At 40.9% G+C, this 6000-nt stretch overlaps 1 non-coding gene across 1 annotated transcript; it reads left to right on the top strand.

Moving 5' to 3' along the window:
- Positions 1 to 313: 313 nt before the first annotated feature.
- Positions 314 to 395, top strand: trnal-aag (transfer RNA leucine (anticodon AAG)). The gene has a single exon. It is a non-coding gene; the product is annotated as a tRNA-Leu (tRNA).
- The last annotated feature ends 5605 nt before the right edge of the window (positions 396 to 6000 follow it).

A 6000-nucleotide genomic window follows, 5' to 3' on the forward strand; every position in this document is an offset into this window, starting at 1 on the left:
TTGTTACTTGTTACTACGTTTAAAGGGTTATTTTGCCTCTGTCCCAGCTCTTTTGGAATGTTTTGCAGGCATCAACTTATGTTTAAAAAATGAAGTTAGTTGGCGAAAACACTTAACATATCTGATTTGTCCTTTTTCCTGTAAAATGTTCAAGTGCATTACCAAATTGCAGAAGACTCACTGGACAGTTAAACTGCATGCACTAATATGCCACAGACGTCTGAATAAGAAGAAGGAAACGGCAGAAGAAAAAATGGTTGATTTCAGTAGTATTGTAGCAGGTATATACTGATTTCTAAATCTGAGTTCACACGGTAGCGTGGCCGAGCGGTCTAAGGCGCTGGATTAAGGCTCCAGTCTCTTCGGGGGCGTGGGTTCGAATCCCACCGCTGCCAGTACTTTTACTTTCACACAATTCTCTCACTTCGAAAGCTCAGTCCGCAATAACAGCTGGACTTTTATTTTTTTTCTCTCTCTCGTGTGTCAAATTTTGTAAGATGAGCGCTCTAACTTAAACTGCAATTGTTAATTGAAAGTAACACAAAATAATCTCACTGATAGTTAACCGTTACCGCAGAAATTATTGTGTTTGGGAACCATCAGTTTCGTTGCTATATTTGTCTCTCGGAATCACAAATTACACACATTACCTGCAAAACGCCAGGGTTTGAATACACCTTGCAGTTTCAAACCGCTAGAGAGTGCCACATAAAGTGTTTAGTACACCTAGTTATATCGGCAGAGATGCACAAAACATGACGGATAACTAACAGTTAGCTCAATACATTTCAGTAGCTGTATGCCCCTCTAAATATTACAAGGTTCATGAAAAACTGAGAAACTGTAGCAAACGGAGGCCTTTAGATTTTAAAACTGGCTAAAATAATAACTAATTCGCCTAATGTCTAAAATTTTATACCGTGGCGCTTTTATTTTGGTATGAGAAGAGGGCTTTCAGAATTCTTCCGGTTCAACTGAAACGGCTAAGGTTTTCTTTTGACAGGACAGGCGGTGTTTCCGGGTCACCCTCGCTTCGAACTTCACAAACCATAAACAGAAGGCTGGTGCTCTGTGATCGGAATTTACCTGATGTATTGACAGCCTTATCGCTTTTAGTCACCAAATTCTAAGCCAACTAAATTGAGTCATGGCTGGTTTACCACCGGGAGATCCACAGCTGGTCTCAATGATCGTAAATCATTTAAAAACCCAGGGACTCTTTGACCAGTTCCGAAGGGACTGTCTGGCAGACGTTGACACAAAGGTAAGCACTAAAAGCATGCTCATAACACATCAATAGACGGTGTTTTACTTAACGAGTGTAGAGTTCAGTTTAGGGGACTATCTGTTTTGCGTTATCCGTATTTTTGTTGGAGCTGTTTCGACACTGGGGTCTCAGCTTTGCTACAGAAGCTACCTACTGCACTTTTAATTGAGGATACTAAATGTGTGTACTACTGTATGCCCACTTTCGCTACATCCATTAATCTTCTCTGTGGTTTCCTGTCTGGCAGTTAAAAATTCAACATCCTTTGTCCAGTATATCCACTATCCCTCCTCTGTGCATGTCCAAACCATCTCTGTAACTTTCTCTCCAATACACTCAACCTGAAATATCTCTCTAATATACTCATTTCTGCTCGTCCGTCCTTGTCACTCCCATCTACAGTTCTGCCACCTCCATCTCAGGACTCCTGTTTTTTTGTTCATCTCCAAGCCATTCCTAAAAACCTATCAATTTCAACTGTTTTTAGTCAAGTCTGAAGTCTCATTTCAGCATGTAATGTCCATTTGCAGTGATGTTCTCCTTTGTGTGCTTGGGAGTGATATTTGTAATGGAAGCATTCAAATCTTTTACAGCCAGCCTACTTGAATCTGAAACAACGAGTGGACAACTTTGTCTCCAATCACCTCTCCAATCACACATGGAGCCCTCATTTGAACAAAAACCAGCTGAGAAACAACATCAGACAGCTTGTCCTGCAGTAAGTGAGACATGGTATTCCTTCTTGGTCTGGCTTGTTGACATTGACTAAACTTACCGCAATCTGTGTCTCTTAGATCTGGGATGCTGGAACAGGGAGTGGACAGGATTGTGGCCCAGGTGGTGGATCCTAAAATCAACCATATCTTTAGGCCGCAGGTGGAGAGGGTTGTCTGTGAATTTCTGTCCCCTGGCAGCTGCTCTGAGGAGCCACCAGCCCCTCTGCCTTCAACAGAGGCCAAACCAGACAGCATCATTCCTGAGCAGGGTACACAACATTTTATGATTTTTATCAGCTGCAAATGTCACATGTGGTTGTATATCTTTGATTACTCTCAAATATTAAAATATTTGAACAAGTGCCATTTCATGTTTACAGCCTCAACATCGACTCCAACTACCACTGCCAGCGACGCCATGTCCATCCTGGACACTATAACTTCTCTAAACCAAGAAGCTAGTGTCAGAGCCAGCTCAGCACCCGAAAAAGCACGTAAAAGCCAAACTGCAGATGACTTCATGCAGGTGATGGTGGAGGATATCGAGCAGGACATGAGTATTGTTGAGGAAGGTGACAGTCACCAAGAGGTAAAGCCACTGGAAGAGGAAGAGGAAGCAAAACTCTCAGCAGAGGTTCAGGCGTTAGAGGTAAAGACAGAGGAAACACAGGAACAGGTGGAACTGGGAAAAGAGCCGTTAAAGGAGGATGTGAAAATGGAAGAGGAGGAGTACGTGGCTCAGGAGCAGACAGAGGAAGAGAAGGATAAAACAGCAAGCAAAGTCAGTGGAAAACCCTCTGAAGAAAAACAGGATGATGATCTACTGAAATCTACAAGCAAGGCAAAACAGAAGGCCAGAGAGAGGATAAAAGAAGGTGATCTGCAGCATCCTTTGTTTGTTTTTATATTTATTTAGCATTAGAATAGAATAGAATAGAATAGAATAGAATAGAATAGAATTCAACTTTATTGTCATTGCACACGTCACAAGTACAAGGCAACGAAATGCAGTTTGCATCCATCCAGAAAGTGCTTTAGCAATAATATAGATATATTACAGAATATAGATCTATTATAGATATGATACAATGTACATGGTTTGAAGGTGTGTTATGAATATACTATAAGTATGTACAGGCTATAACTGAAGTGAATGTACAAGCTATGAACAGGTTATACGTATGGTTATAAATATGAAAAGCTATAGCAGATAATAGATATACAATTGCGAGTATTAATAAACAGTTGTAAAACTATAATTATTGTATTGCACAGTATGATTGTCTATACAGAATTTACGTTACCTACTTCACATTACTTTATACATTTGTCACAGTGAAGGGATTTAGATGCATTTTCTTATGGTGGACATGGCTTTAATACAAATTTACTTTACACAACAAAAATGTGATGATGCCATGATTCTGTGTTTATTTGAACAAGTGAAGAATTTAAAAGATATTCAGGTTTTCACTTCGTTACCTTATCTTACCTTACACTTACACTTAAAAGAAGTTTAAAATCTCAAAGTACCTTTTTCCCTGCAGAGTATTCTTTGGAGGACTCTGACCTGGAAGGCCTGAGTGACATCACAGTGAGCTCTGTCCACACCAGCGACCTGTCGTCATTCGAGGGGGAAAGTGAAGACGAGCAGCAGCTGTCGGATTCTTCCGAAGAGGGCGAGCTTCCACCTGATGGTCTCTGCTGGCAGCAAGCTTTGTATTTTTGAATAACATCACCATTATTTGGAGCACTTTGAAAATATTTTTAAATATTTTTTCTGTATGTACTTGCTTCTTTTTCTCCCAGATGAAGGTGAGAGGGAAGAAAAAAAACACAGCACCGGAGACACAGGAGATGAAGACAAAGAGCGTAAACCTCGTCGCAAGGCCTATGTTCACAAGCCCTTCCTCTACTCCCGTTACTATAGCGACTCAGATGATGAGATCACTGTGGAGGAACGTCGTCGTTCTGCGGTGAGCTGTTTAAATGTTAACATGTTACGTGCAGAGATTTAAAACTTTTTCTAGTTAAATGAAAAGCTTAGATCGATGGACGGTTATAGACTGAACACATTATGATGTTTTATGGTTACATCTGCTGTCTTTTAAATACATTTATTGAACAAACTGTGGTCCTTCCAGGCAAAGGACAAAGAAGAACGGCTGCTCAAGAGACAACAGAACAGAGAGCGAATGGAAGAGAAGCGCAAACAGAAAGCAGCACAGGCTGAAGAACAAGGTTTTTATGTCATAGACACTTGTGGCCTTCAGTGTTTCTTCATTTTCCTCATCTTGTGTATTCCACTGTTTTACTTTAGTTATATACTCCCTTCCCCATGCTTTCACAGGACTGCAAAGAGTCCACCCACATATATAATAGCAGAGGTCTTACCAAATTGCTGGCCTGGAGGATTCAATGCCAGTGCCAGAATTTCACCTGCGGTCAAAGTTCAGAGGAAATGCAAAAACCTAGACTCTTCGGGCCTCAATTAGCATGTTAAACGTTAAAAATAATGACAGTGCATTTAGAAAAAGACTGCACAAGTTTGGCTCTTGTGCAGGAACGGTTGCCAGGGGAAAGCCTCTTGTCCTCAAACCACAAGACCGAAGTGAAGGTGTTCAGCCCTAATGTATTTGTGCCATTCCTGCATTGCTGCAAAAACTAAATGTAGCATGTTAGCTGTCAAGCATGGTGATGAAGAGGTGATGATTTGGGCTGCCTTGCTGTCATTGAGTTCACCATGAACTCCTCTGTATACCAAAGTGTTCAAGTCCGACAGCTGAAACTTAGCTGACACTATGTCATGCAACACGACAATGATCCTAATCACCGCAGCAATCCTAAAAAAGAATGACTGGAAAAGAAAAGAATCAAGGTTGCAATGTCAAAGTGCAAACCTGAGCACCCCCCCCCCAAAAAAAAAAAAGATTAGTTTAATAAAGTGTTGTTTGTGCCTACACTTTTTGTGTTTCCCCTTGATCTATTTTGGATGATCAGAATTTTTTCAACCTGTTGAGTTGTCTGGATGTTGTCCAAAAAATAGAGAATTTATACTCATGTTTAGTTCAAAATTCACATCACAAACTCCGTAAATTGTATTGCCTTGGCCAGGTTGCATATTTGTCCTTTATTTTCTCCTGGAAATAACTTTGTGTACTTGTAACACCTGCATGACATAAAAGGCCGAATGTCCTCCACAGATCACAAAAAACAAAAGAGCAGCGACTCTGCTGCCCTCGAAGGCCCCGGAGCCAAAGAGGCCCGCAAAGAGAGGAAAGTTCTGGAGAAAAAAATGGCTCTCAACAGGAAGAGAAAACTAGACTCAAGGTTTGCAAAGGCTTGGACACAATTTTGTACAGTAGATGCTTATTTTTTATTATACACTGAAAATGCATATATTAATTGTACTTTTTCAGGAAAGAGGGAGATGTTTCAATCAAAAAGAAAGGAGACACGAAAGACACTGTAAAGAAAACGGTATGTAAAAGCTAACATTGATGAAACAGATTTCAGGCATCAGGTTTTCGTCATGAGTTGTAACTTTGTGTTTTTCACTTATTTTTGAAAATAGGAAGTGAAATCTGCCACCTCAAAGACACCACAACATAAGCTGATGAAAAATCTGTCCGAACCTTTATATTCTGATGAGCGACACAGAGGGACAAGCGGCAGCATCTCAGAAGATTCCAGCGATACAAAGAAGATAGCTGACAAAGGAAGGACACATTCCTTCATCTTGGAGCTGGAGCAAGGCTCCCAAGAGGCTCTCAGACAGCGCTCAGTTGGAAAATTTGACCGTCTGTCTCACAAAGAGCTTCACTCCAAAGAACGCAAAGAGAAAGAACGCAGCTTGTCAGATGAACGTGTCAAGCTCAAACAGAAGCAGGAGAAAAAATCTGAACATCAGGCAGATGAATCTCAGCAGAAGGAAGGCAGTGCTGTTAAAGTATCCTCTGAAGAGAAAGGCGAGAAGAAGCCCAAGATCAAAAGTGAGAAGAAGATCACAGGAAGTAC

The sequence above is a fragment of the Oreochromis niloticus genome, linkage group LG2, assembly GCF_001858045.2.
Source record: "Oreochromis niloticus isolate F11D_XX linkage group LG2, O_niloticus_UMD_NMBU, whole genome shotgun sequence".
Classification (NCBI taxonomy): Eukaryota; Metazoa; Chordata; class Actinopteri; order Cichliformes; family Cichlidae; genus Oreochromis; species Oreochromis niloticus.